Raw genomic sequence first — 14,930 nt, 5'->3', positions numbered from 1 at the left:
CCACTTGTTTTCAACTAGTCAGTGTCACCTTCTCACATATGCATGCAAGAAATGACTCTATTTATCATTTAGTCATAGACTCATTCAAATACAACCCAGTCAACATGCTATTAGGATAGTGATTAAGCCATGTATAAGAACTTACTAATGTCTAAGTAATATACTAATTTAGGCTATTATAAAACAAAAGTCACAACCCAAATTGCATCACCCTGTTTCAAAGCATTATTCAGAAAAGAAGAGTACCCCCCCCCCAGGATTAGTTAGAGCATTTCACCTATATAGTTGTATAATACAAGAAAGCATAGCAGTAACCATTTGGGAGTGTTTAATACTTAAGAGTTTATATGAGACCCATTGATCCAGATGTCATTTAACAATCCTTGTTTCTTGACATCTGCAGTGACTTAAAGAAAAGCACCTTTAAATCATTTCTTTATGCAGCCTTACTTAGGTAGGTTTTAAGAATTTATAAATGAAAGTCAGTTACTAAGAGACAGTACCTTGGTTTATCCAGTGTAGCATAAAGGTTTGTAATACTGCAGGAAGGGAGGCTGAAATATTTAAAAGCAGCTACATCCTTTTCTTTTCTAGAATTTTCCAAATGACTGGTATTTTCTTCTATCACCTTCTTCTTTGTAATTATAGCAGTGTAGAGGCTTGAAACATACAGTTTGGGGTTTTTTTGATGAGAAAAGCAAAGTTTGGTTAAAAGTTGAATATTCATTGTTTGTAGAGCTTTTCCGACTTGATTTAGTCTTTTTTTCCATTCCCAGAGATGCACTGGGGCTGGAAACAAGTAATTTATGACGTCATTAAAGTTGAAAGGTGAAAGGATCATAGAACTTCCTGATTTAAAGAGGATAATGGGAAAACAGAATGTTATAATGCTAAAATGGACCTCCAAGGCTGTAAAAATAAAATGATGGTTTTATTTTTAGCTTATTTTAAAATAGAAACATGCAGAATACCTTGCTGAAGCCCTCCAAAACGTTGTTTTGAGTTCAGAGAAGATGAATTGGGTTGTTTCAAACAGGATTAACTTTGAAGAGATGCAGAAAGGTGGATTTTGCTTGCTCAGGGGTTTCAAGGGATATTTTTTCTTCTTTGTGGTAGAAAATTAAAGATGCAGGGTATTTCATTTGAAAAAAAATTCTTGTTTTCAGTAGGGTAAGCACAATATTTACTAAGCTTCTGTCTGTTTTGTTTAATTTCCAAAGGGAGCTCTTTAGTTATTGTGATTTTATGAGCTCTCCATGTAAAGTTCTTTTTAGCTTTGTATGCTGCTAGTATTTGTTGAACATGTGCTGAATTAAGCAGTCTGACATATATTTGCCTCGGAGAGTCACTTGTTTGTGCACGCCTTATAGCTCTGTGATATATCTCACCCAGGAGAAGCCAACAACTCTTTCAGTTTACTTCAAGGACTTGGCAAGCCTGTCCCAGCTCCCTGCAAGGAAATACCTGCAAGCTCTTCATGGCATCTTGTATTCTCATGATTCCAAATGCAAGACTACATATGAGGAAATTGCAATGGTACCTCAAGAACATTTGGTGTCAACACACAGAGGACCTGGATATAGGGTTGCCACCTTTTCAAATGCCCAAAGTGGGACATTTTGGGTACAAACATCAGATTTTGCAGGTCGAAACATACCCCAGGACCAGTCCAAAGGACAAAACTTCACTTTTTTGCCTAAATAAAAGCTTATTCTTGTAGCATTTTAGTTGCTTATTCTGTTTCTTATAGCATTTAGGTGTTTCAGATACAGAATAACTGTTTTATGCAACTATTACATAAAATATAGGAAATAATTTTGTCCTAGAATCTCAGGACATTTGCCATTTTTACAATTTTTTTGCAGGACACAACTGCCCAAAGTGGGACAGGTGGTAACCCTACCTAGATATGATAATTCCTCTGCTTCCATCTCTGCAGGTGGAGTTTCTATGGTGGGCAACAGCCTGTCTACAAAACAAAGGCATGCCTTTTTGGACACCTCTTCCCACTCAAGTTCTGACTACAGATGCATTGGACTACACCTGGGGAGCACATCTGGATGGCAGATGCATACAGGGTTGTTGGAACACCCAGCAGATGCACCTGCACATAAATCTAAAAGAGTTGATTGCAGTTCAGCAGGCCTTACTAGCTTTCAAGCATCTTCTTTCTCCAGGGACCCTGCTTGTCAGGACAGACAACACCACGGTCATGTGGTACATTAACTAGCAGGGAGGGGGTCACTCTTACCCCCTGTGCAGGCAAAGCATGAATCTTTGATCCATGGCAGCATCCCTTGACCTGCATCTCCTACCTCAGTTTCTTCCAGGAAGGCTCAATGTTTTGGCGGACCAGTTGAGCAGGCAAACCCTGGATCCTGAACAAAGCAGTCTTTTGCAGAATCATTCAACGTTGGGGCACTCATCTGGTGGACCTTTTCTCCTCCCCAGACAATCATCCGCTGCCTCTCTTTTGCACCAGACAGCAGAATAGCAGGGCCTGGAGAGTGGATGCTCTGTCCTTCCCTTGGATGTTGCTATCAGTGTACACCTTCCCTCCTCTTCCACTTCTTTCCAGAGTATTAGTGAAGATCAGAGACGAACATTCAAGGACTATTCACATAGCTCCGGACTGGCCCAGACAGGATTGGTATCCGCTGCTTCACAGTCTCTCCCATCTTCCTCCTTGGCATCTTCCTCTGAAGCCAGATCCTTTGGTTCAGGAAAGGGGAAACATTCTACATCCTCATCTTCAGTCTCTCCATCTGGCAGCATGGCTCATTGTATGACTCCTTCCCTTTCTTCCTCCCTTTCCCAACAGGTGGTTGACATGCTGAGGGAGGCCAGGAGGCCTAGCACTAGGAAATCCTATGCTGGCAAATGGGAAAGGTTCTCTCAATGGATGCAGGCTAGAGAGGAGTCTGCTTCCCAGCCTACCCTTCCTCTGATCCTGGAATACCTGGCTGATTTGCTTCAGGATGGTCTTTCCTTTTCCTCTATCAAGATCCATACTTCAGCCATCTCTGCTCATTGTTCTCTTGAACAGCCCATTTTCTCTCATCCCCTGATGAAAGCGTTTCTCAGAGGTGCTTGCAATTTAAAACTTCCCAAAAGAGCACCTACTCCAGCCTGGGATCTTAATTTTATTCTGGAGAAACTCACTCTTCCTCCTTTTGAGCCATCTGCCTCTACAGATTTAAAGTTTCTCTCCTGGAAGACTGCTTTCCTCTTGGCTATAACTTCAGTAATGAGGGTTTTGGTGCTGCAAGCTTTGATGGCCGTGGAGCCTTTTCTTATCTTCCATGCAGACAGAGTCTCTCTGAGGACTAATCCCTCCTTTATGCCCAAGGTGGTTTCCAGCCTGACTCTTAATCAGTCCATACACCTTCCTACCTTCTTTCCTAATCCTCGCAATAGAGGTGAAAGGATCCTACATTCTCTTGATGTGCACAGACCGCTCAGGTTTTACCTGGACAGGCCTAAGGACCTTCGAAAATCAGCACAGTTATTGGTCAGTTTTGCCCTGGAGCCCAGGGCAAGGCTATTTCTAAGCAAACCATTTCTAAATGGATTGCACATTGTATTACTTTTTGTTATTCCTTTCATGGCAAAGCTCTGCCTCAAGGGGTTAGGACCCACTCTACTAGAGCGGCTTCGACTTCTGCAGCCTTTCTAAGGGGTGTCCCTACTAAAGATATTTTGGAAGCTGCCACATGGTCTTCTGTTCACACTTTCACAAAGCATTATAATTTGCCTCTGTTTTCCAGAGCCAGAGCAGGGTTTACCACTGCGGTGTTGCAGGGCATTATTTCTAACCCTTGATGCTGTTGGTTCCTCCCCTCTTTTTCTTTGGGCTTTGGTAATCAGCCCATTTGTTAGGACTGTAACAGTGAAACACGATGAACATAGTACAGTTGTGTACACTTACCATAAATGTAGATGTTCGAGTGTATTCACTGTTGCAGTCCTGGTTTCCCTCCCTCCTTCCCCCTTTTTGCGGTCCTATTCTATTCTCTTTTCCTGAGGTACAGGCTTAATTTGTTATTTGCCAAATTGTTTTTTGCTTTAAGCCTTATTTTCTGGGGGCTCCTGACTGTTATGGCAAGAAAGACTGAGGAAGTGATGTTGGCTGCCTCCTTTTGTATTGGACGCCCTGACATCCTTTTCAGCCAATGGCAACCGACATCATTTTTACTTACCTATGGTATTCTGGCCGTCTGAGGGCTACCGGTAGCTGGATAACCCATTTGTTAGGACTGCAACAGTGAAAACACTCGAACATCTACATTTATGGTAAGTGTACACAACTGTACTTTATGCATTGCTAACATTGTTCACAAATGGAACTGCTCAATAGTAAACAGCAGTTTAACAGAACGAGAAGCAACAGTTTAATAACTGTCCTGTAAATGTCATACCAAGCTTTTGTACAGTTTAAAAGTTATAAACCTGCAGAACAATCAGTTACTTAAAATGTGTGGTAGAAGTATTTCACACTAAAATGCACTACAAAACATATAACTAGAATACACGAACCAATAAATATAAAATTCTAACTGCAAAAATAAATAAAACAATATGCAGTTTCCCATTTTGTAAGTGCATCAAGACACTTGAGAGTGTGCATGGCAAAGGGATTTCTGCATGTCTAATGATTTAAAGCATTCACATCTCATATCAACCCTGAGCATCTGGTAACATTTGATCCGATGTTGTCCATTTCATTATGCATCACAAATGGGTCTTCGGATCCATCCTCGGATCCAACTCAGCTATTTCTTCCAGACATACGATCTGAGTCTCAAATCCTCCTTGTCCCATGATGCCTCATTCTCCTTCAAACCTTCAGATTTCATTTGCTGCCTTCCAGCACAGATGCAATAGCAAGCCTCTCTTCAGTCAAGTGGAAATTTTTTATCTCTTCTTGTAAATTTTCCTGTAATTTTAGAACTGCTTCTTCTTTATAGAAGTAAGCATACCTTTAGATATAGCCTCCCCTCCCATTAGACAGTTTTTCCTGCAGTTTTCACTGGCATGAGGGCTCTTCCCACCTTTCCATTTTTCTCTTTCTTGCTTTATAATTCTCTTTATCCTTTAAGAAAACAAAAAAAAGCTTTCCCTTTATTTTTTAGTTGTAATTTTAGTGGTAGAATAGTTGGTTGTGAGTGAGTGAGTATGCGGGTAGCACTTGGGTGATTGCTTTTCTCCAGCATGGCAGAAAAGCCAGAAAAACCCTCTGGCTTTAAGAGGTGTGCCTCTTGTGGGCATAAGATTCCCCAATTGGATGCCCAGAAGAGGTGCATTTATTGCTTGGGTCCAGGGCACTTGGAAATGCCGTGCAATATCTGCTCAGCCTTTAATCCCCGGGCTCTTGCCGATAGGAGGAATAAGCTTATTTTAAAATGACTTCTTCCTTCCTCTGGAGTCCAGACTCTTGTACAAAAGAAGCACGGCACCTCTGCTTCCCCAGAGACATTGTCTTCTACTTCAGAAAAGTGCAGAAAGCTTTTGGATCTGTTGACATAGGATGCTTCCTGCCCTTGCCTCTCTCCAGATCTGAGATGCCCCTCGGATCCATGGGGAGTCAGCACTGACCATACCTCTCACTTTGCTAGATCCCCTGACCTGGGGTCTTTGCAGCCACTCAGAGCTGTTGGAAATCATACGAATCCACAGCTCATCTCCAGAGCAGACTCTGGGTCACACTCGAATGAATCGGAGATCTTGGAGTCATACTCTACACTGGAGCAAGTCCTCCCTCACCGACTCAGACCACCTGGCCAAGAATATCACCAGTTCAGTCAACTCATTCCTCCCTGTCTTCTTGATCCCCTTGCTCTCCTACTCTGATATGGATCAGATGATGAGGGGATCTGATGGTGTCCATTTTGAGTTCTCATTTGCTGCCTTCCAGCACAGACACAGTTCCGAGCCTCTCTTTAGAAGAGATGAAATTTTCGTATCTCTTATTGTAAATGTTCCTGTAATTTTAGAACTCTTTCTTCTTTATAGTAGTTAGCGTACCTTTATATATAACCTCATCTCCTGTTAGACAGTTTTTCCTGCAGTTTTCGCTGGTGTTAGGGCACTTCCTGCCTTTCCATTTTTCTCCTTCTCTCTTTACAATGCTCTTTCTCCTTTAAAAAAGCACATTTGTTCTGTTTTTTACTTGTAATTTTAGTAGTAGTGTAGTTGGTTGCATGGTTGCATGTGAGTGTGTGAGTAACGCTTGGGTGAGTGCTTTTCTCCAGCATGGCAGACAAGCCAGAAAAACCCTCTGGCTTTAAGAGATGTGCCTCTTGTGGGCATAAGATTTCCCAATCACATGCCCACAAGAGGTGCGTTTATTGTCTAGGTCTGGAGCACTTGGAGATGTCATGTGACATCTGGTCACCCTTCAATCGTGGGCCTTCGCCAGTAGGAGGAATAAGCTTATTTTAAGAGGGTGTTCTCCTTCCTCTGGAGTCCAGACTGCTGTTTAAAATAATTGTGCCCCCTCTGCTTCCCCGGGGACATCATCACAGGAAGCTTTTCGGTCCATCGACATCAGATCCCTCCTGCCCTCGCTTCTCTCCAGGTTCGAGAGGCCCTTCGGATACAGTGGAGTCGGCACCAACCAAACCTCCTGCTCTGCTGGATCCCCTGACCTGGGGTCTGAGCAGCCATTCAGAGCCATCGGAAGTCATATGAATCCACAGCTCCTCATCTCTGGAGCGCACTTTGGGTCACACCTGACTGGACCAGAGATCTCGGAGTCATACTGCACACCAAAGCAAGTCCCGCTCACTGGCTCAGACCATCCGGCCAAGCATGTCACCAGTTCAGTTGATTCATTCCTCCCTGTCTTCTTTATCCTTTTGGCTCTCTCACTCTGATATGGATCGGATAACGAGGAGTTTCCTCAAAGCCCAGATCCAGCTGGGGATTTTGCCTTCTCTGACCCATCCTGGACCCATGGGAACTCTGACCCCAAAACCCAAACCTCCTCTCTGATCCAATACTAGGCTTCAGAGGTGCAGGGCTTAATATTCCCAAGTAGACCAGTGATGGATCATGGGATATCTCTTTCCCTAGCTCTGACTTTCCCAGACTGGCTCAGTGCCGATTCTTTTGGAGCAGAGTGGGTCCCGGATCAAAGGTGTCGGCACTGGGTCCTCAGGTCTGGTGTTGACTCCGACCTTCTTGGAGCTGTCCCTTCCTCTGGGGGTCTCAACCTTCCACAGTGCAGTTCCGGTGCCTTCTGTTGAAATTGGATCCAGGATGACCTCATCTCTTGCCCCTTTAGGGACTTCAGCCTCAGGCGTGGGGGGCAGGTTCTCCCGGCATCCTCGGCATTCCAGGTGGCAGAGAGGGCTTTCTTGATGGCACAAGACATGGTCCCTCCTCTTCCAGACCCTACTCAGTTCCCTGTGGATCAAAGCTTTGCTCCCATCTGTCCAATCCATGGTCAGCCCCTCCCAGACAGCCTCCAGCCTACCCCTCAGCAAGGGGTTCCCCTGTATTCTGAATCCTTCCCTGGGTATTCTGCAGAGGAAGTCCCTCGGAAGCGTCAGTGCAAGAGGAAGCACATAGACTCCCCTTTGGATTTGCTGACAGAGGACACTGACTTTGACAAAGGGGAAGGGTCCCCCCATCTCCACTCAATGTATCTCCTTTGGAGATACCTTAGAAATCCTAAAACAAAAGAGTGGATGGTCTTCCCACCCCCCTTCCTCGAAGGAGTCAGTGTTCTGGAGGCATTCGGGATGGGACCATCTACATCCTGGGTGACCCCACCAGCAGATCAACTTATTGACCTCATTGCCCACCAGGCTTGCAAGGAGTCTGACACCATGGAGCCAATTCTGAAGCATATGGATAAGTGCTTTCGCCCCCAAAGGATCGTCCCTTCTAGAGTAAAGGTGTCTCAGTTGATGCCATTGTGGTGTCGGCAGCCACCAAAAAAGAGTTCACCAAGCAAAATTCTACTGTTCACCCCCCAAATAAAGAGTCTCGGGCCTTGGACAGACATGGGATGTTTGTGTATGCTTCAGCCACTTTTTCACTGAAAGTAATGAATTACCTGGCACATTTCCTGTGCCTCCATAGAGACCTGGTGAAGGAAACCTCCACCTCTCTGACGCAGTCACTGTCAGAGGAAAACTTCAAAAAGTTTTCTCCCATCTGAACACTATGGCTTCTATTGCTCAATTAGGTTAGTCTCCCATGCAGCAGAGGATACCTGTTGAGCAGATGGTTCAGACATAGCCCTTAGGAGACATGCCTGAATGAAACTGTGCAGGTTTGCGGACCCCTTTAAGACATCATTTACTAACAACCCCTTTGATGGTTCCTCCTTGTTCAGACCATCATTTAAGGAGATTCTTACCCACAATGAGCAGGAGGGCAAGAACTTATGTGCCATATGGTAAAACTAACCTGTCTCACAATGGTCTAAACCCAGCTCACTTTCCCTATTAGTGGGTGAACAATCCAACTCTTGGTGAATTCTGCTTCACAGTGATAGGAAGAGCCGACATCGAAGGATCAAAAAGCAACATCACTATGAATGCTTGGCTGCCACAAGCCAGTTATCCCTGTGGTAACATTTCTGACACCTCCTGCTTAAAACCCAAAAAACCAGAAGGATCATGAGGCCCTGCTTTCACAGTCTGTATTTATACTGAAAATCAAGATCAAGCGAGCTTTTGCCATTCTGCTCCACTGGAGGTTTCTGTCCACCCTGAGCTTGCCATAGGGCACCTGTGTTACTTTTTAACAGGTGTACTGCCCCAGTCAAACTCTCCAACTGACACTGTCCCCAGAACAGGTTGCACTCGGATGCCTGGGCACTTGGAGCCAGCAGCAAAAGCCCCAGTGGGGCTCACCCCCCACCTTACCAGATAAGTGAAAAAAACAAGAGTAGTGATATTTCAATGGCGGCCGAGGCCTCCCACTTATTCTACACCTCTCATGTCTTTTCACAGTGCCAAATTAGAGTCAAGCTCAACATAGTCTTCTTTTAACTCTGATTCTGCCAAGCCCATTCCCTTGGCTGTGGCTTTGCTAGATAGTAGGTAGGGACAGTGGGAATCTCATTCATCCATTCATGTGTTTCACTAATTAGATGATGAGGCATTTGGCTACCTTAAGAGAGTCAAAGTTACTCCTGCCATTTACCAGCGCTTCATTGAATTTCTTCACTTCGACATTCAGAGCACTGGGCAGAAATCACATTGGGTCAACACCCATCTCGGGCCTTCGCAATGCTTTGGTTTAATTAAACAGTCGGATTCCCCTTGTCTGCACCAGTTCTAAGTAAGCCGCTAGCTGCTGGATGATGCAGGACACTGGTCGGGAACAGCACCTGCCACAGCCTGGGCAATCAACAGGAAGGGCCCGGCGCATGTCCAGTGTAACTGCTGCCATACCCCGGGCCCCCCTGGAAGGGGGGAGCACAGTGAGGGGCCAACACCTTGTCCAGCCATGGTGCACGTCCACCCCCACTTCACACCCAAGCCCAACCAACCCAGCACTTAGTGATAAACCTTATTCTGAAGTTACAGATCCGGCTTGCCAACTTCCCTTACTTACATTGTTCTAACATGCCAGAGACTGTTCACCTTGGAGACCTGCTGCAGATATGAGAACGGCCTGGTGCGGGACTTACACCCTCTCTCCCAGATTTTCAAGGGCCGGCGAGAGCTCAGCTGAAGCCACCGGAATGTGATGCTTTCCAGGGTGAACCCATTCTAGGGTGCCCTGCCCTTTTCAAAGAAAAGACAACTCTCCCAGGGGGCCCCCGCCGGCTTCTCCAGGTTTGTTTGTGTTACCGCACTGGACGCCGCGTGATGCACTTCTCTGCCGCTCCGGATTTGGGGATCTGAATCTGACTTCTTTCAATTGGCCGATGGTGATTGAGGCCATCACCCGTTCCTTCAGAATGGTACTCACCTATCTCTCAGGACTGACTGAACCATGTTCAACTGCTATTCACATGGAACTCTTCTCCACTTCAGACTTCAAAACTCTCTGTTGAATATTTGCTACTACCTCCAAGATCTGCACCCAAGGCGGCTCCAACTGGGCCCTCACCCTGGGGTTCAGTGCCACTATGGCGGCCCTCCTACTCATCACAGAGTAGGCCCCTCGGCTTGCAGTACCAGTGTCAGCTGGGTATGGGCCCGATACTCCAGTGACATCCATTTTCAGGGCTAGTTGATTTAGCAGATGAGTTGTTACACACTCCTTAGTGGATTCCGACTTCCATGGCCACCGTCCTGCTGTCTGTATCAACCAGCACCTTTCCGGGTCTGATGAGCACCGGCATTGGGCGTCTTAACCTGGATTCTGTAAACCCCAATGGCCTTTTCCTGATTCGCAAGACAAATCCTCTTCTAGAGGCAGTGGGAGAGGATTCAATGGTAGATGCTGCCCCAGAGGGAGAGGAGGTCCATAAGACCAGGGCTTCAGGGAACCCTTCTCTGACAGGCTCTTTCAACGCTCCTGAAGCACTGTCTGACTGTTCTACTCTGGAGGCAGTCAGGGGCAGACTACCCTTACACCTAGAAGCCTGGACAGAAATAACAAATGACATGTGGGTGTTAAACATAATTCCCAGAGGTTACTATATTCCCTTTTCCTCCTCGCAATGAGGAGCATCTCCCCGATGTGCCACCCAGTCAGACGAAGAGTGCCCTTCTAGAAGTACAAAAACATCTAGACAAAAGAGTTGTCCAGAATGTCCCAACAGAACAACTAGGATGAGGAGCTTACTCACACTTCTTTTTGGTGCCAAAGAAGACCAGGGATCTTCGACCCATACTGGATCTGAGTAGCCTTAATCTATTTGTCAAGAAGGCAAAGTTCTGCATGGTTACAGTACATTCCACTCTGCCACTCCTGTGCAAGGATGACTGGATGTGCTCTATAGATCTCCAGGACGTGTACTATCATATCAAAATACACAGTCACTCCAGGAGATATCTACGCTTCTGGCTAGGGCCCGGTCATTATCAATTTACAGCACTGTCCCCCAGGTAGTCACCAAATGCATGGAAGTAGTTGCAGTGCACCTCCATCTACAAGGATTCCAGGTTTTTCCCTACCTGGATGATTGGATCCTAGCGGTACCCAAAAGACATCACCTGCTCCAGGTGATTCAGGTGATGCTGTGCCTGTTTCACCACTTGGGAATCACACTGAACATGGCAAAATCCAAAAAGACCCCAGTACAAGATATTGAATTAAACGGGATACAATTGAACATGGTCACTCAAGTTGCAGCCCTACCCCTACAGCGAATAATATCCCTCAGACAGCAGGTTCAGAGCTTACTAGACACTCCATCTCCTCCAGCTTGCTTAGTCCTCATAGCCTTAGGTTCAATCTCACCTGCCATTCTTCTAGTGTCCTTAACCAGGTTTTTCATGAGAGTTCTGCAGTGGACCCTGGCAGTACAATGGTCTATTTGTTGTCACCCCATATCAACCCAGGTCAGGCTTACTCCAATTTGCAGGTGTCACCTGTAGCAGTGAATGATTACAGATGACCTTGATCTCAGCAGACCCTTCAATCTCCACCCCCTTCAGCCACAGTGACCACAGATGCCTCCCTGTTGGGGTGAGGGGCATTTTCAGGGAAAGATGGTCCAAGGCACATGGCCCCACACAGAGACCAAATTACAGATAAATGTCCTGGAGATGAGGGTAATTTTTCTCACGTTGCGAGCCATTCAGGACTGCCTTCCTCTGGGGACAATTGCAATTGTAACAGACAATATGTCAGTGGTGGAGTGGGGGAACCCATTCTTACCCACTGTACAGAGAGGCCATGAAGGTTTTGGAATGGGCAATCGTTTCAAACCGCTTTCTCATTGCAGTGCACTTCCCAGGGGAATCCAACATTCTGGCGGACAGTTTGAGCAGGTCAACATTAGGTCCTCAGGAGTGGTCCTTAAAACACTCAGTAGAGAGGTGTATATTCAGCCATTAGGGCCAACCTTGCTACGACCTGTTTGCCTCTTCCCTAAACAACAAGTGCACCAAGTACTTTGCTCTGATCCCCCCTGTGGGGGAGTTATCAAGAGATGCAGTAGTCCACAATTGGCCCTCAGATCTCCTTTATGCTTATCCTCCAATTTCCCTGATACTCAAAGTTCTACAGAAAGCCATCAGGTTGAAGATCAATCTGATTCTCATTGCCCCTCACTAGCCTCATCAGGTATGGTTTCCCTTCCTGCGGTCTCCCAGCAAATATCCTCCATGGATACTGGATCCCAGACAAGATCTGATTTCCCATTAATTGGAATGACAGATTACCAAGCTCTGATCCCTCAAACTAACTGCTTGGTTTCTCCACTTCCAGTGATTTTGCTAAACTCCAGGCTACCTTCCCCAGTCCGAGAAATTATCTTTGCCTCTCAAAAGCCCTCCACCAAGAAAATATATTGTAGTAAATGGAAGAAGTTTTCCATCTGGGCCTCATAAAGGAATACTGACCCCTTTTCAGCTTCAGTCTCAGACATTCTTACATTCCTAAGCTCGCTTTTCCAGGATGGAGCTAGTTTTCTACCATAAAGGTGCAACTGACAGCTATCACAATTTCCACATGGGGAAAGTAGTTGGATTTTCCTCTATTTTTCCCACTTCCAAACTATGTCAGGCCTTTCTAAAAGGTGTTTTCTTTTCATCTTAGGCCTCCAATCAAAGATCTTTCTTCTCCTTGGGATCTTACATTGGTACTCCAGGGTCTCACCCAGAAGCCCTTTGAACCTGCTAGTTCTTGTGAGTTAAGGTATTTGTCGTGGAAGATGGCCTTTCTTATGGCTATTACGTTGGCTAGAAGAGTGTCAGAATTACAAGCTTTGTCTTCTCAACCACCATACATAGCCTTCTTCAAAGATAGAGTCTCTTTTAAGATGAATCCTTCTTTCATACCAAAGATCATGTTGGACACAAACATTAACTAGACCATCCACTTGCTGTATTTTTTCCTAACTACTCCAATAAAGGTAAATTCATCCTGCATTCCTTGGATGTTCACAGACAGTTACATTTCTACTTACATAGAACAAGACCTCAAAGAAAATCTGAGCAGTTGTTCATTGCCTTTTCACCAAACAGGTTGGGCCAGGCTGTCTATTAAGTTTACATTAGCCGAATGGATTATGGAGTGTATTTCTACAGTTTATTCTCAGCAAGGCAAGCAACTTCCCCATCCAGTTAGAGCCCACTCCACCAGATCAATGTCAACCACATCAGCTTTTTCTGCTAGAACTCCATTTGATGAAATCTGCACAACAGCTACTTGGTCCACAGCTCATACTTTTGTATCGCACTACAAGCTGAACATTATTTCCAGGAGCAGAGCATCCGTGAATTCCGTGGTGTTCAGGCATATCCTTCATTGAGGTCCTCCCAGGGTTTATGTAGCTGGGGACTTTGACCCACTGGTGATGCATAATGAAATGTACAACATCGGATCAGAAGTTATGTACTTATCATAACTTGGTATCTGTGTTGTCCAATTTCATTACGCATCACATCCCACCCTCCTTCCCCCTTCCTTGTACAGGTGAGAGCAATCTAGAGGGTTACAGAACCCTCTGTTTCCTAGTTTGGACCCCAGTAGGTCTCTTTCTCTGTATTTTTACTACCTTTGGGATACCCACCTTGAGGAAGGGCAGCAAACTCGAGCTGGGGGTTTGAAGAGGAGTGAAGCATCATGGGAGAGGGAGGAGTTTGAGGCTTGGATCATATGTCTGGAAGAAATGGCCGAGTTGGATCCGAGGATAGATCTGAAGACCCATTCATAATACATAATGAAATTGAACAACACAGACACCAAGTTATCTTAAGTAAATAACTTCTATACTATGCACATCCATTCAAGCATGTGTGTGTGTGTGTGTGTGTGTGTGTGTGTGTGTGTGTGTGTGTGTGTGTGTGTGTGTGTGTGTGTGTGTGTGTGTGTGTGTGCATTCATCTGTATTCATAAGTCTATGCACTAACACTATACTTGCACACATAAACACACGTGTGTATATATGTGTATGCATATATACAGCTGAAAGGTCTTATCAGGGTCTGAAGTTAAATGCAGATGTCATCTTTTTGGATATATAAGATTATTATCTCCACACTGTTCATTCTCTTAAAATAGTTTCTGTCATCCAAATAACAACAAAGAATATTTGCTAATTTACTTCCCTGCTGAAGTCAGTTCACATCATGTTTATATAAATATTGTATTTAGATTTGCTTTTGTCCTTGTATAATTTGTTGCTTTTTACACACAATTTGTGTGTGTGTGTGTGTGTGTGTGTGTGTGTGTGTGTGTGTGTGTGTGTGTGTGTGTGTGTGTGTCTGCGTGTGTGCGTGTGTGTGTGTTCTTTTTTGTTAATGTATGCAGCAAGGAGTACTTTACTGCAGAAAACCATGAAAGAGCCATATGGTGTGTACCTGTCATTACTTATTTATGTCTACGAGGCAACATTTTCATCTTATTGGATCTGATTATCCTTGTTTAATGTCATGTAGTAATATATTTCAAGTCACTATTGGCTTTTACTTTAAGGGAAACAGTCCATACTTCCTCATCAGAGCGAGTGTGATTTAGCTGCAGAACTGGGAATCTCTAGGAGTATTTTTATAGTTATGTTGTATGTTTCATCTTGGTCTTTTACTAGATGCATGTATATAGCATCAGATGCCTATGTCTGACTACAAACTTTGCAGAGCTATTTATGTTCTTTTCTGTATGTGGTCATCTCTTTATTGGGCTACATAACATAGTAAATGCCTTGCATTTTGGGTGGCCTTACTTTGTTGGGAAGAACTGACATGCCTTCCTGTGCCCTATCAAGGATACATAATGTCCACTGGAAGATGTCTGTGACTGTGTCACAGGACCATGTTAGCTAACAGTCATTGTTCTATGTATAGCATATT

At 44.8% G+C, this 14,930-nt stretch overlaps 1 protein-coding gene across 7 annotated transcripts in view; it reads left to right on the top strand.

Annotated features, from left to right (window-relative positions):
* ERG (ETS transcription factor ERG) overlaps positions 1-14,930 on the top strand; it is a 2,569,778-nt gene that overhangs the window by 2,272,525 nt on the left and 282,323 nt on the right. The window lies entirely within an intron of this gene.

Source organism: Protopterus annectens, chromosome 5.part0 (genome assembly GCF_019279795.1).
Source record: "Protopterus annectens isolate FY-2018-M chromosome 5.part0, PAN1.0, whole genome shotgun sequence".
Taxonomy (NCBI): Eukaryota; Metazoa; Chordata; order Ceratodontiformes; family Protopteridae; genus Protopterus; species Protopterus annectens.
Note: the sequence above shows the minus strand (reverse complement) of the source record. Positions and strands in the feature narration are given on the sequence as shown.